The sequence below is a fragment of the Vicugna pacos genome, chromosome 9 (genome assembly GCF_048564905.1).
Source record: "Vicugna pacos chromosome 9, VicPac4, whole genome shotgun sequence".
In the NCBI taxonomy this organism is placed as follows: domain Eukaryota; kingdom Metazoa; phylum Chordata; class Mammalia; order Artiodactyla; family Camelidae; genus Vicugna; species Vicugna pacos.
Genome location: NC_132995.1, coordinates 50451179 through 50477432, shown reverse-complemented (window position 1 = coordinate 50477432; position 26254 = coordinate 50451179). Strand labels below are relative to the sequence as shown.

The 26254-nt window shown below is 47.2% G+C and overlaps 2 long non-coding RNA genes across 3 annotated transcripts in view; one reads left to right on the top strand and one right to left on the bottom strand.

The window, feature by feature from the left end:
- Window positions 1–3371: 3371 nt before the first annotated feature.
- LOC140698196 (uncharacterized) overlaps window positions 3372–26254 on the top strand; it is a 30185-nt gene continuing 7302 nt past the window's right edge. The window contains exon 1 of one of the 2 annotated variants that reach the window (XR_012075813.1): window positions 3372–3862. This is a non-coding gene — a long non-coding RNA (uncharacterized lncRNA). Of the gene's footprint in view, window positions 3863–3941; window positions 4042–26254 lie in introns of those variants that run through there. The other variant, XR_012075814.1, reaches the window with a different exon arrangement.
- LOC140698502 (uncharacterized) lies at window positions 13515–14111 on the bottom strand. The gene is made up of 2 exons (XR_012076309.1): window positions 13972–14111; window positions 13515–13639 (listed from the first exon to the last, which is right to left on the bottom strand). It is a non-coding gene; the product is annotated as an uncharacterized lncRNA (long non-coding RNA).

Here is a 26254-nt window from a genome sequence, read left to right as displayed (position 1 = left end):
ACACAGTGGGTACTCAATGAAATCTGAGTGAATAAAACTAACTCTTCTGGATAGATATTTTCTAACTTACAGGAGGAAGAGAAAAATGGTTGTTTCATATTAAAAGAAGAAAGGTTTTTTGCAGCAATTTCTCTTTCTAAACAAAGGTGTTTCTGCTTTGATCCTGGGTGTATAAAAATAAAACAATGATTTATCTCATCTTTGGTTGTTCTTGGTATTTCTGCAGATAGAGATTAAGACTACGTTGTTTAAGAAAGTTGCTTAATGACTTGGGGCTGTGGTAGGCAGAATGCTGAGATGCCCTCAAGGTTGCCACCCCCACACCCCTGTCTAATACCCCTGTCCTTGAGTGTGGGTGGGCCTGCCCTAATCAGGCGAATCTTTTTTGGGACTAAAAGTCAGAAGTGGAAAAGCCAAAGACAAATGGAGAGAGTCACATGGCACAGAATGGCAAGACGTCTGTAAGAGCTGAGATTACCCACTAGTCAATGGCTCACAGCAAGATAACAAGGATCTTGGTCTACAAACACAAGGCACTGAATTCTGCCAACACCCTGAATGATTTTGGAAGGGGACCTGAGCCTCAGATGAGACCCAAGCTCCAATGGACACCTTGATTTCAGCTTTGTGAGACCTTGAGCCAAGAACTCAGCTACGTTATATCCCAATTCTCGACCCATGGATAAATTTGTGTTGTTTTAAGCCACTAAGTTTGTGGTACTTTATTACACAGCAATAGTTTTGCCTTTTCCTGAATGTCACATATTTGCCCTCATATACTATGTAGCCTTTTCAAATGGACTTACTCACTTAAGTTTCCTCTGTGTTTTCTTCATGGGTTTTTTTTTGGGGGGGGGATATACCCACGAGTAGAATTGCTGAGTCATGTGGTAGTTCTATTTTTAGTTTTTTGAGGAAACTCCATACTATTTTCCACAGTGGCTGTACCAGTTTACATTCCCACCAACAGTGTACAAAGGTTCTCTTTTCTCCACGTCCTCACCAACATTTGCTATTTGTGTTCTTTTTGATGACAGCCATTCTGACAGATATGTGATATCTCATTGTGGTTTAGATTTGCATTTCCCTGATGATTTGCAATGTTGGGCATCTTTTCATGTGCCTGTTGGTCACCTGCATTTCCTCTTTGGAAAAATGTCTATTCAGTTCTTCTACCTATTTTTTAATTAGGTTGTCTGGCTTTTTGATGTTGAGTTGTATGAGCTGTTTATATATGTTGGATGTTGACCCCTTAATGGTCATATCATTTGTAAGTATTTTCTCCCATTCAGTAGGTTGTCTTTTCATTTTGTTAATGGTTTCCTTTGCTGTGCAATAGCTTTTAAGTTAAATTAGGCCCCATTTGTTTACTTTTGCTTTTATTTATTTTACTTTAGGAGATAGATCCAAAAAGTATTGCTGCAATTTATTTCAGAGTGTTTTGCCTGTGTTTTCCTCTAGGAGTTTTATGGTATATGGCCTCACATTTAGGTCTTTAACCAACTTTGAGGGCTTTTTTTTTTTGTATATAGTGTTAGAGAATGTTCTAATTTCATTCTTTTACATGTAACTGTCCAGTTTCCCAAGCACCACTTATTGAAGAGATTGTCTTTTCTCCACTGTATATTCTTACCTCCTTTGTCGTAGATTAATTGACTGTAGTGTGTGGATTTACTTCTGGGCTGTCTGTCTTGTTTCATTGATCTATATATCTGTTTTTGTGCCAGTACCATACTGTTTTGGTTACTGTAGCTTTGTAATATAGTCTGAGGTCAGGGAGCATAATTCCTCCAGCTCTCATACACTGCCTTTTATATCTATTGTTTTGTTTAATCTTTGCAACAAAACAGCTGGTTGGGTGATATTATGATCTTCTTTTTACCGATGATGTAATTGAGTCTCAAAGAAGTTAAATAACATTTCCGAGTTCCTAACTAGTCCCTGCTAGTAAATGGCAACTGCTGGGTTTGGTGTGTGAGGTGGTCTCATTTTAAACCCTGCAACCTTTACTCTGCCCTGATGGTCCTCATACTTTTTGGTCTCAGGCCCCATTTATGCTCTTGAAAGTGATTAAGCTGCAATCTTTCATGAGTTATTAGATTTAGGTAATGATCACCATTCCTGTTAATGTCACCAAAACGGAAACAGCTGGACTCTATTTCCCTCCTCACGGCAGGACACAGCACCACTTGCCTCTAAAATGGACTTTCAATATCCAGGAAATATAGGTGAGAAATACATTAAACAAAACTCCACCAGTGCAATTAAATCCAGAATGTGGAAAACTACACAACAAAGTGTTTCAGCATTTGGTGCCTTTACCAGACAAATTTCAAAGGAAAAAATATCAATAGGAGAGACATTTGTACCAAATGCTACGTGTAGACTGTCAGCTCCTGATTTGAACAACAACAAAAAAACAACTGTGTGTGTACATGTGGTATGTGTGTATGTGGGTGTGTGAATAACATTAAGGAACTGTTAGTAATTTTTTAGTGGGATAATGACACTCTGGTTACCCTTTTTAACAATGTTCTTATATTTTAAAAATATGTAATTAAATTTCTAAGTACTTTACTTCTCACACCATTTTCCCCATTTTTTTAGAGAAAGTAATAGAAACCCAGAGAAATGATTTGCCATCTTCACACCTGGTACATGCAGAGCTGGGCCTAAAAGGGTGGGTGAGTGGAGGGAAATCATCTAATTACAACTTAGTGTCATATTTTTATGGTTTCAGATTAGTCTTTCTTTGGTGTCTACACACCAAACCATGCAACAAAGATGCAAGTCAAGGAATTTCAAGCTGTGGCTTTCGCAGGATTCAGCATAGGGGGTTTTCTATGGAATTCCCTAGACACAAGTTTGAAAAATATACCCAGAATCAGCTCCGTCCAGGAAAGGTAATGCCAAAAGCAGACTGATTAAGACTGAAACCCCAGATGTCACCAACTTTCCAAACACGTGCAATTTCGTGGTGAGCAACAAGCAGCAGTCAGGGTTGCTGACTCGCAGGCAGGGAGCCAAGCGGCCGTGGCTGTTTCTCGCGAGAATCTTTCACGGGGCAGCTGCCATCTTGGCACCCGTGGGGGCGGGGCTGGGCTGGGGTCAGAGTTAGATGGTCCGGCCACGCTGGGGGAATGTGTTTTCATTCCAAATATGCACAGAGCTCATGTGCATCTTGCTTTTGGAGTTTCCCGTTAACAACTCAGAACCTCGCCTTCTTTACTGTCAAGCCCGTGGGTTTGGGGACGCGTCAGTGAAGAGGTGAAGTCGCGAGGCTGACCTCACAGGAGTCCTCTGCCTTCCCGATGAGCGCATGAACACGTGCAGGCCGTGCAGCCTAAATCACCGGGCCTTTATCGCGGGCAGGGGCGCGCTCGCGCCGCTCGTGCCAGTTGCCTCAGCAACGCGGAGGGTTTCTCACGACCGCGGAGGGAGACTGCGGCCGCGTCCCTGCAACACCGCCCAGTACTGGGAGGGTGATTGAGGGCCGAGAGGCTCCCGCCGGCGGGCAGCGCCTCTGTCTTCTGAGCGGACGTCCCAGCTGAGCAGCGCCAGCGCCGTGTTTCCCCGGGAGGCCCAGGTGCCCGGGCAGGTCTGAAGGCTGGTGGGCTGGACTCTCGGGTTAATTTGCCCAGGGCCTCTGAAAGAGGCGTTCTGAGGAACGACCGCATCCAGACTAAGAACACAGGTGTGTGGGGAGGGCACCTGCCTGCTGAACTGAGGGCGAGGCAGCTACGATGAAGCTGGAGCACAAAATCAGAGGGCTGCCACCCAGCAAAGCTTGGTGAGGCGTCGAGAGCCCGCCGCTGCGCTGTTTTGTTACCAAGGAAACAGGATGTAGCACAAACGGGGACAGGTACTTTCCTGGTTGGGGTGGCTGTTGGAGCACAGAGTGACATCACGCTGGAGGGCATAGTGCGGGGCAGTGGGGCTTTGGGGACAACAATGACCCTACCGTGGAGAGGTGGAGCTGGAGCTGGCCAGGGTGGGCGGATTCCATGGAATATCCAAGAGGGGCCGTATTCTGGAGTTTAGGTACGATGCCCCTGTGTACTCAACCAGGGAAGTGAGGTAGCCTATCAAAGGGCCAGCGGGAGGATTCAGTGGGAGAGTAAGAGCATTGCTATTGGTATTGCTGTTTTATAATTTTTGTTGTATGAAATGAACCTTGCTGTTAATAACTGAATTAAATTATGTTAAATAATTCATGTAAAGCCCTCACCCAATGTCCGTACACGGTAAATGCTTTTAGTTGCAATTATTATTACAATTACCAGCGGAGGTAGTGGTCCTAGAAGAGCAGAAGGCATTTAAAGATGGGCTGGATGCTACTCAGTGGTAGATGAGGATCAAAGATAGGGAATACATTTTGATTACAGTGACCATGACCCCTTTTTTTTAATCCCTGAACTAAAAACTGATCCTGGAACACACAGGTGATATTTAAATAAATGTGTTGAACTTAGGAAAATAGAAGAAAAGAGAGACTCAGAACAGGGACTTTCAGGTTCCGCTTCCCATCTTGGTTCAGCCAGGGGTTGTACCTGCCATATGCCACTGTGTTAGGCTCTGCTCATGCTATAGATGAAGTAACAGACGTAGGAAGCTAGAGTCACTTGTCTAAGATCTTCTGCTGGTTAGAGTCAGCAGCCAGCGCCTCCATTTGAAGTCTCATCTCTGACTTCACATCCCTTCCTACTGCACAGTGCTGTCTCAGGTGTGAGAAAGGCCTCAGGGGTCTTGGCCACAAGTGTGATGGAAACAAAAATGGAGACAAATTGAGTTGGAATCTGGGCTCCCATCGGCATAGCTTGCTCTCGGAAGAATGTCCTGGTCCAGCCAAAGGGAGAGATGCTGGGTGAGCTGGAGAACTGGTTTGGCTGAATGTTCTAAATTTAGAAGAGGACTTGGATGCGCCCTCTGTGGCTTTTGACTGGTGCCCAATCTCGGAGTGTGTTGGTGTTTTTCCTCTTTGGTTTCCCTGCGGGGTGGGGAAGCTGCTCCCCTCTCAGGTTCCTGAGGGCTCAGTCACCGGCGCCAGGTTTATAAATACCCTCTCCCTCAACTGGAAGATGTGATCCCAGCTAATGGTCAGTAATTTCAGGGTTTCTGGTGAAGCCTCTGCACTTCGATTCACCAGGGTGATAATCAGGGTGGTGGATCACCCCCAGCCCTTGGGAGGGTCTGCAGCAGACCCTGTGTGATGTGACCCTGCAGAGCACAGGGTCCAGCATCCCTGCTTCCCTCCTTGCTGTGCCTTGCCAGGCATTCAAAAGCCATTTGTGGAAATAACACTTTTCCTTAGTCTCACTCAGATAAAACAGCTTGGAGGTTAGTGCTGTGTCATGAAAGAGGGGTGGGGGCGTGGGGGTACCATTCGTAGCCTGCGTGCCGGGCTTATGCTAAATGATTTAATGCTAGTTGATAACGTGAGCAGGTATTAGTGTTCCAGCGTCAGCTCCATGCACCATTTTTCACACGGACTGTCTTACTTCCCATGTGATTCCGCAACATCTGTACAAGTGTTTCACAGCTGAGGCATCTGAGGATCTGAGATGTGAAGTGACTTATCCAAGTCACACCACTCTTTCTCTCTTTCCACAGATGCCATGTTGGGAGCCCCTATTATTTCTGATTCATAGCGTTGCAGGCAATTTAGCAACTCAAAAAGTTTGGACGCCACGTAGACTGGGACTCAAATCCCAGTACTGCCATATGCTCTAAGAGCCTGGGCAAATCCTTTAAACTTATCTGAGCCTCACTTTTCTTGCCTGTTGGATGGAAATGAGAGTAGAGTTAGTGTGAAGACGAGTTGAGACTGTGTAAAACAACTTGGGAAATAGTGTGCCCTGAATAAATGGTAGTGGATAATAATAATAGTGGGTAATAATAAAGCTAACATTTAATTGATCCTCCCTATGTGTCAGGCTGTGCTATGCACATTACATATTTTATTTAATGCTCCCAACCACCTTAGGGAGACATGCTTTTATTAGCATTATTTTTCAGAAGAGAGATCTGAGGGTTAAAGAGACCAAATAATTTGCCCATGGTCTCATGGCTAGTAAATGGTGGGAGGATTTGAATCCAGAGAGTGACTCCAAGTCCATATTCTTACCTCATCTATATTGCCTTTGCCACCAACAGCAGTATCATCATTTATCATCATCATTGCCGTAATCACCATTATCATCATCATCACCACCATCATCATCACCATCTTTATCCCCACCATCATCACCATTGTCATCATCACTACCCTCATCATCATCACTATCATTAGACCATGAGTACTATTATTCTTTAACTACTATCATCCCTGGCACTTCTCCAGAGTAGGGACAGTGCCCATACCCAGTTCAAGCCTCAGAGCAGGATTTCAATACATCTCTGTGGACTGGAAATATCAATGAGATGATCCCTTTATGAGCTCAGTTCATCCAAGAGCTTTCTTAATCATGTGCCCAGAGAAGCTGAGGGTTAGTGTATGTTAAACCTGAAATTTCTGTGGAAGGGAGCTCTGAGGAGCACATGGTTGGCAAATAGCTTAGAGACTGAAAGTCCTACATTTTCTCTGCACTGTCCAATATGGAAGCCACTAGCCATTTGTGACTACTTACATTTAAAAATTCAGTTATTTAAAATAAAACAAAATGGAAAATTGAGTTCCCCAGTTATGCTAGCCACATTTCAAATGTACCATCACCTGTGGCTAGTGGCTCCCATATTGGATGGCATAGAATAGAACATTGGAATCACTGCAGAAAGTTCTGTCTGTGCTGTTCTAGAAGGTCCTGATTTTCAGTCCCCTTAAGTACACTAATCTCTTCAGACCAGGAGTCTGGTCTGGAGCTTGTGGAATATGCTCACTGTGGCCAACATACAGCAATGGGATGGAGAGAGGAACCAGCGAGAAGCTCCTGGTGGACTCATCAGCCTTACCACCACCTTGCATAAGTGCACTGGGCTTGAGGTGAAGTGGTTAAAGGCACTAGCACTGGAGTCAGGGCTTCAATCTCCATTTCCCAGCGTGCAACTGTGGACAAATTAATAAACCTCCCTGGGCCTCAGTTTCCCCAACTGTGAAATGGATATGCCATGACTTCAAAGGGGCTTCTGGAAAAATTGGATGAGCTGTGTCAAAAGCACTTGCACAGAACAGGTCATGAAGTGTCAGTTCTCCTGTCCATCAGAGAGAAGGCTAGGGTGGGTGAAGTTCAAAACCAGGTGGCCTTGCAAGCTGCAGAGAAGCTCCCCTGCCCTCACCTCAGCCTGCTTCTCTAGATCTGGTTAGTCCTGTTTGGACCTTTATAGATTTGGATATTTGGTGAGATAGAGAATCGTACCTTCACCAGTGAACAAAATACAAGGCTTTCCCCAAAGAAAGGAGTGAAGAGGGGAGTTAGAGTCCAGGGTTCTGGCAGTCGTAGGAAAAACTCACCTCACCCCCCCAAGCCCCCTCCCCTTCTCACTCTCCATCTTCAGTTCCCCCTCCTCGCCCCACACGGCCCCACTTCCCTAATGAAAATTGGCACCTCTGTAGCTCTGAATTTCAAACTCGTGAGTTAGCAATTCACATTCATAGCTACCGTGTGTTAAGGTCCTTGATGCACTGAGGACTACTCAAAGTTGTTTACATACAGTATCAAAAAAAAAACCCTCTAATGGGCTACATTATCAGTCCATCTTACAGATGAGGAAACTGAGGCCCAGAGAGTCTCACTAGCATGCCCATGACCTGGTGCATGACAGGTGAAAATGGCAGAGCAGGGAATTGAATTCAGGTCTACAGGAAGCCAAAGGCCCTGGTTTTCCCGCCATTCCACACTTCCCATGGGCTTCGCAGGATGCTGATGTCTGAGTGACTGGCACGGGGTGGGGTTTTATAACTGAGTGATGGTCCAGCTTGGAGGGGAAAGCTCAGGCTTTGTGCTGTCAATTCAGCTGTGAAATCTGGCTTTCACTAGCAGGGGTGTCTTGGGCATGCTGCTTAAAAACGTTTAAAAACCGCTTTAAGTTTCAGATTCCCTAGCTGTAAAATGAGGATGGTGATTAAACCTCACAGTGATGCTGTGAGGATTCAGTGACTGAGGTCTGGATGTGACAAAGTGTTTGGCCCGTAGTGGGTGTTTGGGGCCCCTGAGAAACGTCTGCCCTTACAGGCTTCATCCTGCCCTGGACCAGAGTTTCTCAGCCTCAGTGTGGTTGCCCTTCTGAGCTGACAGTTCTTTGGTGTGGGGACCGTTTAGTGTATTGCAGGATGTTTAGCAGCATCCTTGGTCTCTGCCCACTAAGTGCGAATTGGAACAACTAAAAATGTCTCCAGACTTTGCTAACTGGAGCAGGGGGTAAAATCCCCCCTCCACACCCTCTAAGTAAAAACCCCTGCCGTAGCCACACTTGTCCCATAGTCACTGAAAATGGCACAGATGTGTTCACGCCTGAAGTCTGTGGCCCTTCACCAGGTAGGGGACCAGGGCAGGGACCCCCTGCGTGAGCGCCACCTCCCAGCACACAGCCGGGCGGGAGACTGCGGCAGGCCTGGGGTGGCTGGTGCTGGCACCTTTTGAGAATTGGCACCCAGCTCTCTGTTGGAGCCAGCAATTATCTGAACAGAAGTGTTCTAATTGCCTGAGGGTCGGGTTTCCTCTGGGGGTCATTTCTTTCGAGGCTCCTGGTGCTGTTTATTTATCCTCATCCCAGTAAAAAGCATGTGCTCAGCTGCAGGGGGTAGCAATGATGGGCGGGTCGCTCCAGACGGTGCCTGGCACCCAGGGAGGCGCCTGCAAAGCCATCCTCCAGAGGTTCCTCATTTGCTGGATCTGCCCGGCAGGGCCCTGGTGAGGCTTAAGTGGGTGTCTGTGTGTGTAGGTGTGTGGGTGTGTGCGTGTGCGTGTGTGTGCACGAGTGCGCACGCACGCGCACTGTCTCATGGGTTGCGTTTCTGAGGTAGCACCTGTAATAACACAGTGTCTCCCCCAAGGAAGTTTCCGCCCTCACATCTGGCCACCAGACTGGGCCTCTGCCAGCCCAGACTTACTGCATCTATCACAGGCCCCTGTGGCTTCCAATTTGACCCTTGCGGGGATACCGAGCCCCCAAGCCATCCCAGCTGGTTATCCCCCTAGAGAGGAGCTAATGAAGTAATGAGGAACCACACGTGTGCAGGGCTCTGTTATTGACAACAAGCTTTCTCAGGTGATCGTCACCTGAAGGATGATATGAAATAAACAACCTTTACCGAGCGCTGGCTCTGTGCCCACCACTGCGTTGTTCATTCATCCCCTCAATCATTCATTCACTCAGACACATTTTGAGTAGTGCTAACCCCAGGCGTCATTATATTGCCGGAGCAGCAAGAAACAATTAGACAAACAGTTAAGTCTGGAGCTGACAGTTTTGGGGAGGTAGAGGGGGGCCGGAGAAAAAAAAAAAGCCCTCCTCACTCTCAACCACACCATTGGAAGCAAAAAAGTAAATAAATGAGCAAGATGGTTTCAGTTATGGATAAACACTAGGAAGGAAATAAAATGGGGAACAGGACAGAGATTTGCTCAAGCGAGAGAAGGGCTTCTGCAGCGCAAGGGTGTCCTCACAGGAGCCCTCAGGCCAAGCCTTTGATGACACATGACGGAAGTGTTCCTGGAAGAGAAACAGCAGAGCAAATGCCTTGAGGTGGCAACAAGCTAGAATTTCTCAAGTCACAGAAAGGTGTCCCGGGTGTCTAGAGCCTGGGGAAGAAGTAGGCGCCAGGGGCTCCCTGGAGCGGGGAGGTGATCAGAGAGACTGGCAGCGGCCAGGAGTTGAAGGACCTCTTCGGCCACGACAAACAGTTCTAAGTACAATAGAAGCCCTTAGAGGGGGTTATGTACCAAATGCTGTGATCTGATACATGCTTTTTAAAAGCCCTTGTTGTCTGCTGTGCTGTGAACAGGTGGGAGGGAACAGAAGGGACGTGGGACACCAGTCAGGCAACGGCAGGGAAGAGGTGATTAGGTTCTCTTTGCTGCTGTAACAAACTTAACACAAATTTAGTGGCTTAAAACAACACCAGTTTATTCTCCTGCTGTCTGTTGGTCAGAAGTCTGCAATGAGTTTCTCTGGATTCAGATCCAGATGTGGGCAGGGCAGGGCAGCCTTCCTCTGGAGGCTTTCCCAGAGAATATCTTCCTTTTTCTTTTCCACCTTCTAGAGTTGTCCACATTTGTTGGCTTGTGGCTCCTTCTGCACCTTGAAAGCTGGCACTGTGACAGTTTCCAGTCTCTTTCTCTCTGACCTCTGTTTCTGTCATCACATCTCCTTCTCTGCCTCCAACTCTCCTGCCTTCCCTCTCATAGGGACTCTCCCAATTACATTGGACCCACCCGAATAACCCAGAATCATCTCCCCATCCCAAGATCCTAAATCATATCTGTGAAGTCCCTTTTGCTGTGTCAGGTCACACATCTGCAGGTCCTGGGGGCAAGGATGTGGGCATCTCTAGGGGCCGTTATTCTGCCGACCACAGGACTGAGCCGCAGTGGAGCCTTGGGTAATGCCAGTGGTGATGAAGAGAAGTGGGTGGACTGGGGATTTATTTTAGGGGCAGAACCAACAGGTTCTTGCTGATGAATGGGCTGTGGGCTTGAAGGCCCTTTCTGAGGCAGGAAGAGAGCACATTTTGGGGTGGGGTTGCCGATCAAGAGGTTTGCTTGGCCATGTTTATTTTGAGATGCCCACTAGACAGTCAAGTGGCAATATCAAGTAGGCAGTTAGATGGATGAGTCTAGAGTTGAGGGCAGAGGCCAGGGATGGTGATATAATAGTGGGAGTTGTCAGCCTACGGGCTGAGCTTTAACCGCAGGACAGGAGAAGACCACCTAGGAAAAAAGTGTCGGGAAGAGCAAAAGGTGATGGACTTTGGAAGATGGTGTGGAGAGAAGCCGGCGAAAGCATCATGCTCCTAAAACATGAGCTGACCGTGTCATCCCAGTGCCCGGACTTCTCCTGGTTCCTGAGCTTCAATTTCCACCTGTGCCCTTGGGAACAGAGATAACGCCCAACTCTGATGGGGTGGTCACTCCAGGACAGGCAGAGTGCTAAGTGCTTCGACAGATTATCCCATTTCTGCCCCTCAGACAGCCGGATGAGGATGTCTTACTAGCTCCATGTTATAGTTTGGAAAACTGAGGCCGACAAGTAGGGCCACCTGTCCAAGTTCCACAGCCGGAAAGTATGTCCCAGACCCAGGTCTGAGTGGCTCCAAAGCTGTTTGCTCCTTAATCCTCCCCTCGTTGCATTTTGTACAGCTGTAATGCTTTAATTCATTGGTTATTATAAGTCACATATTTGATATCTTTTCCCCTGCCATACTGCAAGCCACGGGAAGCCAAGGGCTGTTATTTTGTTGGGTGCTCTGTCCCCAGGAACCCCTAGCTGAGGGACTTGCTCTGTCCCTAGCCGGTGGTCCTCCGGCCCTGCCAGCCCCGCAGGCTTGGGGTGTGATCAACACAGGAAGGAACTTGGACAACAGTCAGTGCCGCTGCACCCCACTAGGTGAGGTTGGCGGGGGATGGAAGCAAAATGCCCTCCTCTCCTACAGCCCTTCAGAACTATTCCTCAACCCTTGCACCCTCACCCCAGCTGTGGGGGCACCTGCTCTGCTTTGAGGGTGGCACAGGGCCAGCAGACACACCCTAGTAAGCTGGGACCCCGAGAGCACAGGTCCTCATGCTGCCAGCCTACTTGGTTCCTCCAGGTCCTTAGAATCTTCCAGGGGCTGGAACTGAGGAAAGCTGAGCTGCTGGAATTTGTATCTTCCTTAAGGGGGCTGCGTGTCCTCCCTTCCCTTACTTTCCTCCTTCACCTCCTCCCTCCCTCCCTCCCTTCCATAAGCAGGAGAGCAGAGCTGGGAACTGGGGCACACAGTGGGGCAGAAAACCCACCTCCTCCCTGCCATAGTAGGGCTGAGACTCCAGCCCAGTGGTTCTCCTTCCTGCCGGGAAGCTGCCCCTCCCCACCCCTCCAAGCAGCTGAATTGGAAAGGGTAGGGGTGGGGTGATGGTAGAGTTAGGGGAGTCAGTCTTTGCACTTTTGGAAGTGCCTCTAGTTGATTCTAATGCCCAGTGGGACTGAGAAGTCCTGGTCTAGGAGTCTAATGGATTACCCAATAACTCTCTAAATAGTCTCAAACTGCACCCCTGACTGGTGCTATGGGAGTGAGGAGTGGAGTCCAGAGGGATTACTGGGGAGTTTGACTTGGCTCAGGAGGCCAGGGAAGGCTTCTCAGAGGAAGCGACTTTGAGTTGAGATCTAAAGGACAGATGATAGATTGAACCAGCTGAAGAGGTGAGGGAAAAGCACGTGCAAAGTCCCTGTGCCCAGGGGGAGCGTGGTGAGGCACTGCCGGGCACTCAGAGCGGGTGTGTCTGGAGATGTGAAGCGGGGTTGGAGAGGGAGGGGCAGGGGCAGGGGCTTGAGGTAAGGAGCAGTGGGACAGGTGGTCAGGGATCAGACCACTCAGGCTTCGTTGGCTTGTCAGCCAAGGTAGAAGCTTCGTCTTCATTCAGAGATCAAAGGGAAAGCGTGAAGGCGTTGAGCAAGGGCTGGCATGCCCATGCTTACAAATACGGTGCAAGCTGTGCATGGAATGTGCAAAGAGGGGGTTCCAGGGTGCGTTTCAGGGAGACCGATCAGGAGGCCGTGCCCTCGTCCAGAACAGAGGCCAAGAACTTGGATCACGGTGTTAGCGGTTAAGAAAAATGGCAAGATTCCAGACGCTAAGTCACTTGGCTGGATTCACAGACCAGCAAGTTCAAACCCAGTTCAGTTGCCTTGCAGAGTCCATGTACTAAGACACTGAAATTATAATTGCAGGTGTCCCCCTCATGGGTTCATGACATCATTTTTTGTGGGTCACAACCAGCATTTTCAAAATAAATAGGAAAAAGGAAAACAGGATGGAATAAAACACAGCTAGACAGGGTACTGCAGGTGGGAAAGGTAAGGACTGCTTTGTGCAGATTTGTTCCATTCTGTGTGCAGATCTATCAGGGTGTGGTGCGGCTGGTCGTGGCCAAGACAAGGTTGGAGAATCCTCTCTGAGAGGCTTTTGGGTTCACTCTCCGCCCCCTCTCTTCTGCTGACTCTGGATCCTGGTAAATGAGTCACAGGAGAGATGGTCTTCCACCCTCTGAGCACCTTCTGGTTTCTCATAATGCAGCATCGTGAAGTGAGGGGGCGGCTGGCAGAGAGGTCAGGTCTCTGACCCGAGCCGCCACAGCAGGGATGTCGGGGTGAGGGGAAGGCCATGTGAGTCTTCCACAACCCAGGGTCCAGCCCAGCCCAGTCCAGACCACTGTTCCCTCTGAGTGCAGTGTTGCCCCCACCCGCACCACTCCCGTCCCCACCCCCTCCTTTCCTGTCTAATCTGCTGCGATGTTTAGTGCTGCCAGCCCCCTGTGATGAGTCAGAGTCCCCGTGACCCCAGCGTCATCCCTCCATCCTTGGCTGCGAGGCAGGAGCCGGGCTGCAGAGCTGAGAGGCCTTTAATTTGTTTGATGTAAGACTGCCGCCAGACGGGGTGTGTTGCCAGCGAGGCCTGGCTTGGCCTGGTCTCAGAGAAATCTCCTGCATGAATCTCACAGGACGGATCCTGGAGGACAAGAGGATGGGGGTGGTGCTCATGCCTCCCTCCCAGACCACCCTCTCCCTAGGCCCTGAGAATCTCACTGGCATGGCCCATGGAGGAAACAGAAAGACACTGAGCTTCTAAGGTGCCTCGGGTTGGTTTTGAGCCCCAGTGGTATAGCCTCAGACAACTTAATCTCCCCAAGCCTTGGTTTCCCCATGGGCAGGCTGCCCTCTACCATGCTTTTCACAGCATCCCTCACTCTTGGAATGATATGAACAATGCTTGAATTCTAAATAGATCCCAGTTTGGTTGAAAAGAATGACATGAGAGCTTCCCTCCCTTTGACACCATACCTGGCCGTACTCTCTTCTCCTCTACTTAGCACCTGTTGTAGCCAGTTCTGACAGAAGTTCCTGGGAAAGCCTTCGCTTCTCAACTAAAACCTGTCTCAGAGAAAACTATTAGTGTCTTCCCTCTCCTTCCGCTCGATGTGTGTGTGATGTCTGGAGGTACAGCAGCCATCTTGAGACCATGAGGATGTATGATAAAGATGGAAGAAGAGAACGGTAGAAGCACATCTGTGACATTGTGACAGACAGGCTTCAACTGCCTACCTTCAGACTTCTTATCTGTTTTAACCCTGACATTAAATACTCTACTTGTAGGTAAATACAGTTTCTGACTTACATAGTGATCTATTGATGTGAGGCCTTATTCCTGAAGTTTTTCATTCAACAAACATCTGTTGAGCCCCTGCCATGTGCTGGTCAGTGGTACTGCAAAAGTGAACTAGATCTTGATTCTGCCCAGAAAAGGCTCCAAGTCGAATGTGGGAGGTAAGAAAGGTGGGGGGTCTTCATAACAAAGAGGGTCTCTCTGCCCCCTAAGATTGAGCTGTGATCAGTTGCAATGCCTGTGAATTCCAAGGCAGTTTTACGACCTCAAGCTCAAATTTAGATCAGACTTCTGGCCTCTCTTAGGAAGTTCCCATCTCCAAATCTTATCTTTGTTGCTTCATTTCTGCCAGCACAGATCCAAATGAGAAACATTTTCTTTTATCAACCAATCCGCCAGCCCTTGCCAAGAAGAGTCCATTTAATCAAGACCTTTGCTTCTACCATGGACTTGGCTAGCTTTGGGGAGGCACACCCCAAAAAGTTAAAAAGTGAAACTTAAACACCCCTGGTCTTAAAAATCTCATTTGTTATCTCCTGGAGCTACGACCCCCCAGCCTCAGTCACTCTCATGAACGTTGCATCCTGTCTGAATACACTTGAGGGAGCTGTGGTGGTGAAGGTAGCAGGCTTTGAAGTCAGACAGCCTAGACCTAGATGCCAGTTGTCCCGTTTTCCTGTGACTCATTTTTCTCATCTGCAAAAGGGAAGGAATAACCTCCCCTTGCAGAACTCGGGGGAGAGGCAGTGGGCGGTGCCTGGCACGAGGTCTTGGGCCTGTGTGATATAATCCACACCCTCGTTCCCTAGCACCTTCCCCGCAGTGAGTTCATTAGAAAAAGGAGTTGCCATCTCAGGTAGAAGACCATCACCACTGGACTGCATTTCTGTGATTCTGAGCAGAAATAGCAGGGCTGTGTGTCTTCATTGTGACGCAATTAACAGAGACATGGAATATTTTCCGAAAGGAAAATGGGATGTTTGGGACCACTGACGTATTTGGCTCACTCTGCTCCATTCCCCCAGACCAGCACGTGTCTGTCAGGTGTGTTATCATCATGGGAAAATTGTGGTGGTGCCCCTCCCCTCCTACACACACCCAATGCCCAGCCTGTTACTTCCCTGTGACCTGGAGTCTGCTGTCTCCTGCAAATATGAGGCTGGCTCTTTCTCTGAGACTTCTTTTTTTCATTGAGATAAAAGTCACATAACGTAAAAGCCATCCTACTATTTTTTAACATTTTAAATTGAAGTGTAGTTGATTTACAATATTGTGTTTGTTTCTGGTGTACAGTAAAGTGATTCAGTTATACAGACATATCCGTATTCTTTTTCATATTCTTTTCCGTTATGGTTTATTACAGGATATGGAATATAGTTCCCTGTGCTATATATACCATAGGACCTTGTTGTTTACGTATTTTATATAGAGTAGTTTGTATCTGCTAATCCCAAACTCCTAATTTATCCCTCCCCCACCCCCTTTTTCCCTTCAGTAACCATTAAGTTTGATTTCTATCTCTGTGAGTAAAAGTCACCCTTTTAAAGTGTACAATTTGGTCGTGCAGCTATCCCAGATGAGTGAGTCTCAACTCATGATTTTAAATCTGGAGCTAGTGGCCTGATCAAGGAGAGTGGACAGTCTCTGCTGGCAGTTGTGGCGGCCTCAGCACAGCCCTCACGTTCAAGGCCTGTGGGCAGCTCTGGCCTCTGGTGGGTCCATGGCAGTGGGGCCATGTTCGGTGGCACCAAGCTCCTCACTGTGTCGGTTCTGATTCTGGCTGTGGTCTTGGCTATCTCTTAGACCCCCTTATTCCTGGCCCTCATTTCAGCCAGGTCCTGCAGCCTTCCCAGCTCTTGTGTGAGCTAGACCCTATCTTTAAAATCGATTCCCTTTCACCTAGAATCATATAAAGTTGGTCTACATGTGGGCGACCGAGAACCCTGTCTCGGTTTAATAAGAAGTGTTGGTTCGTAGAGGTTTTGCCCCCAGAACACTGAAGTTTAGAGAGCGCCACGTTTTAAAAATTGAACCCCCTCCCCACCATGTTCTTTCTTATTCCTGCAGTGCAGTGGTGAGGGGGCTTCTTCCTCTGAGCTCGTCCCCCTGGTAGCAGGTGGACAAAGATGGAGAAAGAGACTCAGGATCAAAGATGTTAAGCATCTACCTGGGGATCCCTCTGCTGGGGAGGAAGCCAGGTCCTTCTTCACGTTCTCTGAATCTCCTTGTTTAGAAACTGACTTTCTGGCTGCTTATCCTCTGTTATGGGCTGAATCGTGTCTTCCCAAAAGATAAGCTGAAATACTACCCCCGCCCCAGTCCCCAAGAACTTTCTTTGGTAACAGAGTCGTTGCAGATGTAATAAGGTAAGACAAGGTCAGACTGGAGTAGGGTGGACCCTTCATCTCATGTGACTGGTGCTCTTAAAAAAAGATGACAAGACAGAGAGGAATGGAGACACCCCCCCCAGGGAAGAAGGCCCCTTGAGGGCAGAGGTGGAGATTGGAGCAATGCAGCCGGGAATCAGGGAACACCAGTGATTGCCAGCCACCAGCAGAAGCTCCGAACAGGCGGGGAAGGATTTTAGCCTCCAGAACCGTGAGAGAATAGTCTCTGCTGTCTTGGCCACCCCTTTTGTAGTCCTCTGTTATGACAGCTCTGGGAAACTAAACCATCATTTGAACCCACCTCCCTGTTATAGTTCTGCTGAAGAATCCAGCCTTAGAGGCAGATGAACTGGGTGTGAGTCTCCACTCATCACCACCAGCCACGAGGGTTGCCATTTGCTGTTCCCCTTCTTGGTGTCTCTGTTTCCTCACCTGAGATGAACGAACCTCCTTCAAAGACAGTTACACATTTAAAGGAGTGCCTGGCACGTAAGGGGCAACTATTAATATTAAACATGGTTTCCTTGTCAGTACATGGTCCCCGTGGTCCCTTCCTGTTGAGGGAAATACATCTAAAGCCTGCTCTTAGAATACAGATCAATGGCATGGATTACTCAAAAATAATGAATTTGCTTTTCAAAAGAGAGGATAATTCCATGCCTGCTATGTTGCCCCCCCCCGCCCTTTCTCTTTTTAATATCTTTTTGTGCTTTTCAGCTTATGGTGCAGGAAGAGCCCCTTCTCAGGAAGAGTGGGTGCTAACTCGCAGGGGGCCCTCATCGCCCAAGGACAGGGCCCTCCTCCCTGCCAGCCGGGGCAGGGTCAGGGGTGCACATGCAACTTGGAGCAGGTGGTGGGGAATCTGGCCTCCGATCTGGGGATGCTCAGCGCAGCCAGTGGCTTTAATATCCGCTCTCCACAGCTTCATCTCCGCTGGAGATGGCTGTGCTGATTGTTGTGCAATAAAGCTGGAGTTATGGTGTGGTGGCGGCGGGGGGGGGGGAGGCGGTGGCTCTGCTCTCCCTGGTTATTTCATTCAGAAGCCACCGTAATACCCTTCAGGGAGAGATGGGAGTGATTCAGGGTAATTCAGGACTCCCGGAGTCTGGGACGTTTATGGTTCCTTCTAACCCTGGGGATTTTATGATGCCAGGCGTGTGGTCACACAGTGGGGCTGTCCTGCCTCCGACATGGGGAAGAGGTTTAACAGGTGCCAGGACCTCCTGGGTGCTGGGTGGCTTATCCACACAATTATCCACAACACCTCACAACAACCCTTGGGGCGTTTTGGGTGGGTTCCCTAGTAGTGGGCCCTGCACAAAGATTTCTGTGCATGTGAATAGTTTAAGAAGGGTTCCCTGGGGGACCCAGCAAGGGAGATGGGGAGTGGAGTAAGGAGAGGAAGGAGATTTCAGGCCAAGGCCTGAGAAGGGGAGTTGTAGTTTGCCCCTGCTGGATGGTAAATTGCACCTCTTCTGGGTGCCTGGGAGCTGGATTCCACACCCCTACGCCCAGCACGCCCTGTTTGAGGGCGCTGAGCGTCAGCGTGTGCAAATGCCCAGGTTCTGATCCAATAACGCAAGGGCAAGTGGAGGCAAAACTCCCTGAAGTCAGCAGAAGAGCACACAGTAATGATGAAACAGAGTTAGGGGTGGAAGCCTGCAAGTCTGCTCCAGGGCACAGTCAAGAGTCCCAGTTCACTGAGGCTCAGAGTCAAACAACATGCCCTGGGGAGGTGAGTGGCCAAGCCGAGATTTTGAACCTAAGCTTTCAAAGTCTGTGTTCTTGCCGCTGCACAGGGATAGTGGGCCTTGGGCATTTGGGGACCAGTGGCTAAAAGTGTCAACCTTTCTCATTTCTTTTTGCCGTCTCTTTGAGATGTGCCAGCCCTGGTTTCATGGACCTGCTTCCTGTAAGGAAAGACCTAGCTCCACATTGCCTTCTATGTAACTCCTTCCTGCCACCAAAGAAAAAATATTTTAACGTGTTTGATGCTTTAAAAATAGTAAATGGCAAAGAGGATGACTGACACACCACTCACACACAAAACGGATGACTCTTCCTGGAGTACTGATGCCCGAAAGAAGCTGTACACAAAAAAAATTCCACTTATCCAAAGTACACTGAGAGCAAAAACTAGTCATCTCTGGTGACAAAAACTAGGTTCTTAGTGACCCTGGGGGTGGGCGTTAGAGACCGGGGAAACTCACAGGGCACTTCTTGGGGGGAAGGGGCAGACGTGTTTAGTTTCTTGATTTGGGTGCTGGTTACCCGGGTGTGTTCAGTTTGTGACAATTCATCGAGCCATGTCCTGGTGTTCTGTGTGCTTTTTGTTTGCAGATTGTACTTCAATGAAAATTTAAATTGCAGGAAAACGTGGGAAAAAAGAAACCAGATAATAAAGAAGGGCAAAAAGGAGCAAACAAAATCAGGCATAATTCCACTCACTCAGAAATATCACCATTGTTAATGTCCTAGTGTGTGTTTTTCAAAATCTTTCCACATGTGTGTGTTTTCAGACGCATGTGACAGTATTCCTGGCTGTGTTGGAGCCAATTATCCTAATTTGGAGAGTGGAGCAGCCTGTTTTCAGTGCTGGTGGCAGTCACAATAGTAATGGCAATCCCAAACCGGGGTTCAGTATTCTGGGGAGTGCTGGGAAGAAATAAGTCTGAGAGAGACCTCAGATGTGCTGTGGATCTGGGAGGTAGTGATAAAGTTGCTCTTACTTATTTAAAGTGTGTGCCCCTCTTTGCCTCCCACCCCTAAACTGGTGATGTGGATTATACTGCACACAATTTTATTCTTCATCCAACCTTTCTATGCTGAATGTAGACCAAATGCAGACTCTGAATGATGCGTGGCGTGGTGGAGGGGCAGTGATAAATAAGACTTGATTGCTGACTTCAGGGGGCTTCGGGTCAAGCAGTGTGACTCTGGGCAAGACACCACCCTCAAGTGAACCTCATTTTCCTTATCAGGAAAATGGGATTAATAACGTCTACCAGGTGAGGTTGTCTTGAGGTCAGTGCACCCCGGTGACATCATAAAGCACCTGGAACATGGCCCGGGATCCATGACTGTATGTGACATTGGATAATAGTGCAGGAGCCCAGTGGAGCGCACCCTGGGATCCAGGCGTGTCCAGCCGACTGTAGGCTGGCGCTGTGGGAAACTTGTTTGCCTGGGTGCTTTGGGGTCCTCACTTCTCTGTGGAAGGATCGTCTGATGATAGAATGGGGTTTGTACCCAGGAAAGGTCCCTGTATGTAAACACTGAGAGGTGGGCTTCACAAGGAGCCCAGGCAGAAGGGGAGCGAGGCATCTCGTTCCTCACAGGTGGCAGTTGTGCCCAGCACGGGAGGAGATGGCGATGGTAGATGAGGGAGTGGTACCTGCCAGCATGGGGGTTCCCAGAGGTTATCTGTGGTGTTCGGAGCCCAGGAATTCTGGTAGGAGCACTAAGGGAAGAGAGCTGAAGCAGGTGAAGGTGAAGGTCTTGGAGAGGCCATGTGGAAACTGGCTGGCCTGACTCACTGACAGCTGAGGCACCCCAGGGACCCCCCAGATAGCTGAGGTATGACACCTGCCCGGGGAATCAGCTTTGGCTGGATCTTCCGGGTGTCTCCTTTCTCTTTCTTTCAGTCAGGATTGAGGCATACGCTGATTTCCCTACAACATCCTTTTACATCTCTCTGCTGTTATTATTAACTGTGACTTTAGGTGGCCAGGGCTTGGCAAAGAAAGAAGATTTCAAGAAGAGAAAAAGGGTAGAGGGGCCGTGTTCCTAAACTCCTAGTCACAGTCCCTCTCCCGGGGCACTTGTTGGGGAAACATAGATTTTTCTCGTCCCAAGGAGCACTTCTCAGACTCGGGTGAGAACAAGAATCCCTGGGAATATTCCTACAGGCAGATGCTGATTCCCGGGTCTGGGGCCCCTGAAGGGTAGATGTGTGTAAGCACAGGGGCAAACAGCAGGAGGGGACAGATGCTTCGTGGAGAGCAAGCAGCTTTGCTTACCCCTGTGTGTGAACGGAGGTCGCTCTTCCTAAAGCGAGGTTTGAAAAGCGCTGGTCTGGAATACGTTTCGCTTTGCACGGCCCGCTGCCCAGATCGCTCTTTCCCTCTTCCTAACTTTGTTAACTGCTGTTCTGCCGTTAACATCCAGCTCAGGTGTGTTTGCCTGGACGCTGCTTTCCTTAAGCACCCAGCCCCTGTCGGCCCTTTATCTGCAGTGTGTTTGCACTGGCTCTCGCACGTGCTTCGTTGGTTGCTCTTGTCTCACTGAGTTGAAAAGGTATTCTTTGCACACCCATCTCCATTCTACACCAAGAGCTTTTAAGAGACAGGGGAGGGATGTCACCCATGTCTGCTCCTGGGCAGAGTGTTGTTGGCATAATTATTGGTTAAACGCTTGTAGAATGGGGCCCCCCGGTCACTGGTTCCCTGATAGAGAAGCATACCTTCTTTCCCTTTACATTCTCAGATGAAGGCAGTATTTTTATTAATTTGAAATTTAGTAAATGGTTATTCCTCTCTTCTTGCCTCTCCCAAACTGTTGGGTTTGGCAAGAGCAGGTAAACATGTTCAGATAATATCATCTTTCCCATCCTTCTGATAATGACAGTGGTATGTGTGTGTGTGTGTGTGTGTGTGTGTGTGTGTGTGTTCTCCTGGAGACACGAGACAGTCACTTTCCCCCTGCTTCCCCGAGATATGATCAAATACCCAACCGAAAGGTTCAGAGCCTGTGAACAACTTAAAGTTCACGCTGGATAAAGGACCTTGCTGACAGCACCATTTGGGGCATTGTAATCTGATGATGCTGGCGCCAGCCCATTCCCCAGAGGTCTGGGACTTGCCGACACAGGCCTCCCGTCCACGCTCCACAAAGGGTGCAGCTGTGAGTGCTGGAACCTATTCTGAGAAGCTGGGCCTTCTGTACTCCTGGCATTGATGGGGAGGCCCCAGGTATTTCCTTGGGGCCATTCCGGAAGCAGAAAGTTGTGCAGGAGCAGATGCAGAAGGAGGCCCACGAGAGTCAATGATCTGCCTAAATTCATTCTGCAATCTGCATTGAGGAGGTGTAAAGCTTCTAATTGGTCAAAATTCTGTCTTGAGTATTCTTGGAGGGTGCAGCTAATTACATCGACTTCAAAGGTGCTCATTAATTTGGTGGACCCCTTTGCCACCAGTCGCATGATCCAGGGAACAATGTTTCTAAAATAGGTCCTGGGTAGGGACAGAAATGTTGACTATTTCCCCCGCCTCCAGACTTTGAGCACCCACCTTGTGCCAAATTTTCTGCCAGACACGGGAGTGAGAATAAAGCAGAGTTTGCGTCCTCAAACCTAACAGACTGCCAAATGCACAACTTTTCTTCATTAGTTTGTTGAGTCAATGCAGCCAGTTACTACAGACCAGAAAATCAGTCTGATGGATTGAATTAATCCATAAATCCAGACTAAATAGAAAAGCTGGTTATATGTGTAGGCAGGTGGGGAGGGGGAAGGAAGGAATGGTTGAAACAGGTTACAAGTGTGGATGGAATGGGAGGGAGAACAGCATGGTGCAAACTAGTTTTCTGTGTAGACACAAGGGGAGGAATCAAACATGACTTGAACGCACAGAACAGTAGATGCTTTCTTTTTTGTTTTTTACTTTTTTTTTATTGAGTCATAGTCAGTTTACAATGTTGTGTCAATTTCTGGTGCACAGCACAATTTTTCAGTCATACATTAATATACATACATGTATTTTCACCATGAGCTACTACAAGATCTTGAAATATTTCCCTGTGCTATACAGTATAAACTTGTGTGTGTATTCTATATATACCTGTCAGTATCTGTAAATCTCGAACTCCCAGTCTATCCTTTCACACCCTCACCCCCCTGGCAACCACAAGTTTATATTCTATGTCTGTGTGTCTGTTTCTGTTTTATATTTAAGTTCACTTGCTGTCATTTTCTTTTTTTTAGATTCCACATATGAGTGATCTCATATGGTATTTTTCTTTCTCTTTCTGGCTTACTTCACTTAGAATAACGTTCTCCAGGGACATCCATGTTGCTGCAAATGGCATTATGTTGTCATTTTTATGGCTGAGTAGTATTCCATTGTATAAATATACCACATCTTCTTTATCCAGTCATCTGTTGATGCACATTTAGGCTGTTTCCATGTCTTGGCAATTGTAAATAGTGCTGCTATGAACATTGGGGGGCAAGTGTCTTTTTGAATTAGGGTTCCTTCTGGATATATGCCCAGGAGCAGGATTCCTGGGTCATATGGTAAGTCTGTTTTTAGTCTTTTGAGGAATCTCCGTACTGTTTTCCACAATGGCTGCACCAAACTGCATTCCCACCAACAATGTAGGAGGGTTCCCTTTTCTTCACACCCTCTCCAGCATTTATCATTTGTGGACTTTTGAATGATGGTCATTCTGACTGGTGTGAGGTGATACCTCATTATAGTTTTGATTTGCACTTCCCTGATAACGAGTAATATTGAGCATTTTTTTCATATGCCTATTGGTCATTTGTATGTCTTCCTTGGAGAATTGCTTGTTTAGGTCTTTTGCCCATTTTTGGATTGGGTTGTTTGTTTTTTTCTTATTCAGTAGTATGAGCTGTTGATATATTCTGGAGATCAAGCCCTTGTCAGTTTCATCTTTTGCAAATGTTTTCTCCCATTCCATAGGTTGTTGTTTTGTTTTGCTTATGGTTTCCTTTGCTGTGCAAAAGCTTGTAAGTTTAATTGGGTACCATTTGTTTATTTTTGCTTTTATTTCTATTGCTTGGATAGACTGCCCTAGGAGAACATTGCTGAGATGTATGTGAGATAATGTTTTGCCAATGTTTTCTTCTTGGAGCTTTATTGTGTCTTGTCTTAAGTCTTTAATCCATTTTAAGTTTATTTTTGTGTATGGTGTGAGGGAGTATTCTAACTTCATTGATTTATATGCTGCTGTCTAGTTTTCCCGACATCATTTGCTGAAGAGACTGTCTTTATTTCATTGTATGTTCTTGCCTCCTTTGTCAAAGATTAATTGACCAAAAGTTTGTGGATTTATTTCTGGGCTCTCTGTTCTATTCCATTGATCCGTATGTCTTTTTTTATACCAATACCATGCTGTCTTGATTACTGTAGCTCTGTAGTATTGTCTGAAGTCTGGGAGGGTTATTCCTCCAGCCTCTTTATTTTTCTTCAGTAATGCTTTGGCAATTCTGGGTCTTTTGTCATTCCATATAAGTTTTATTATGATTTGTTCTAGTTCTGTGAAATATGTCCTGGGTAATTTGATAGGCATTGCATTACATCTGTAGATTGCCTTGGGCAGTATGACCATTTTAACAATATTGATTCTTCCAATGCAGGAGCTTGGGATATCTTTCCATTTTTTAAAGTCTTCTTTAATTTCCTTAATCAGTGTTTTATAGTTTTCCGTGTATGAGTCTTTCACCTCCTTGGTTAGATTTACTCCTAGGTATTTTATTACTTTGGGTGCTGTTTTAAAGGGGATTGTTTCTTTACTTTCTTCTCCTGTTGATTCATCATTAGTGTAAAGAAATGCAACTGATTTTTGTACATTAATCTTGTATCTTGCTACCTTGCTGAGTTTTTTTTTTTACTAGTTCTAGTAGTTTTTGTGTGGAACTTTTAGGGTTTTATATATATAGTATAATGTCATCTGCATATAGTGACAATTTTACCTCTTCTTTTCCAATTTGGGTCCCTTTTATTTCTTTTTTTGCCTGATTTCTGTGACTAGGACTTCCAAAACCATGTTGAATAGGAGTGGTGAGAATGGGCAACCTTGTCTTGTCCCAGATTTTAGTGGTTTTCAGGTTTCCACCATCACCCTGATACCAAAACCAGACAAAGACACTACAAAAAAGAAAATTACAGACCAATATCACTGATGAACATAGATGCAAAAATCCTCAACAAAATATTAGCAAACAGAATCCAACAGCACATAAAAAAGATCATACACCATGATTAAGTTGGGTTCATCCCATGAACACAAGAATGGTTTAACATACACAAATCTATCAATGTAATACACCACATCAAGAAGAGAAAGGACAAAAACCACATGATCATTTTAATAAATGCAGAAAAAGCATTTGATAAAATTCAGCACTCATTTATGATAAAAAACCCTCACCAAAGTGGGTATAGAGGGAACGTATCTCAACATGATAAAAGCTATTTATGACAAACCTACAGCCAGCATAATACTCAATGGTGAAAAACAGCAGATGCTTTCTTGATGGGGAGATCAGTCCTGCGAGTGGCTCCTGGTATGATGACATTCCATGAATGGAATGGTGGTCCAATATCCTGGCGACCCAGATAGATGGCTGATTGCTGGGGATGTGAGGGGTTTGGTGAAAGGATTAGGAGTAACTGCTCTACCTGAGGAACTCCTTGGAATGTTGTCAATGTCAACATTGTGACACTGGTCATATTTACAATGATAACATAACCACTATGATGGCCATCTCCCAGCACTTACTGGTTCTCTAGGTGGTACTGATGATGGTGATGATCAGAATCGTACCTGCCCTTTGTTGAACATCTCCTAAGTGTCATGGGCTTAATATAATTACTTCTTGTCTCCCAACAACCTACCACGTAGGAGTTACGGTCTGTGTTTTACAGGTAAGGACCAGAGATGTTAGTTTCCTTATCACGTATCTGGTGAGTCATCAACGTAAGGGAGTGGTTAAGAGTGTGTGCCTGAGTCAAGTGTTGGGGTTTTGGTGCCTCCTCTGACACTTACAGGCTTGACTGACCTTGGGCGAGCTGTGAAACTCCTCTAAGACATGGTACTCTTTCTGTAGATTGTGGCTGTCATGAAAATCCGATGAGCCCGTTGGAAAGTAATCAACAAAGTCACCTGCAGCTGCTGTTCTTTTCACCTCCTCTTCCTCTTTTTCTTTCTCTTCTTCTTCTAAAATAAATAACATAAATAATAATTTTATTATTATTATTGTTCCTATTGATGGTAGGGTTGAGAATCAAAGACAGACCTGATCAGCTATCAGCAGCTTGCTTCCTTTGGCCCACACTGCCTTCAGGGGACAAGGGGACAGTAGGTCGTCAGGGAAGTCTGTGCTGCACTTCTTTCCTCTTTTTGTCTCTCAAATGACTCTCTGCCACTTCAGATGCCCCAGGCCACCTGAAGTGATGCTGTGTTAACGCATCTGCCCAGAGTCCAGGTGGCTGATTCTCTTTCCAGCCAATGACAGAGGCAGAGGCCACTCTCCGGGTGGAAGTGAACTAGAGCCTCTGCTCCCCAGTGAGAGGGACGTCTCAGTCGCACTCTCCCCCTCTGGAGCTCTGCCTCCGAAAACATCCAGCAGTGACCGATGCCCCTGTCTAGCTAAAGCCATGGGGCATGTTTTGAAGCAAGGGGGTGGGAGACCACAACCCATCTGTTCAGGGCCTCTGATTAATGCACACTTCCTGCAGGCCCTGTGTCTGATTTAAGCAGCCGCCAGTGACCCAGATATAGTCCTAAAGTGTTAGTTAAGGACTTTTTGGTTTCAGGCAACAGATAAAAC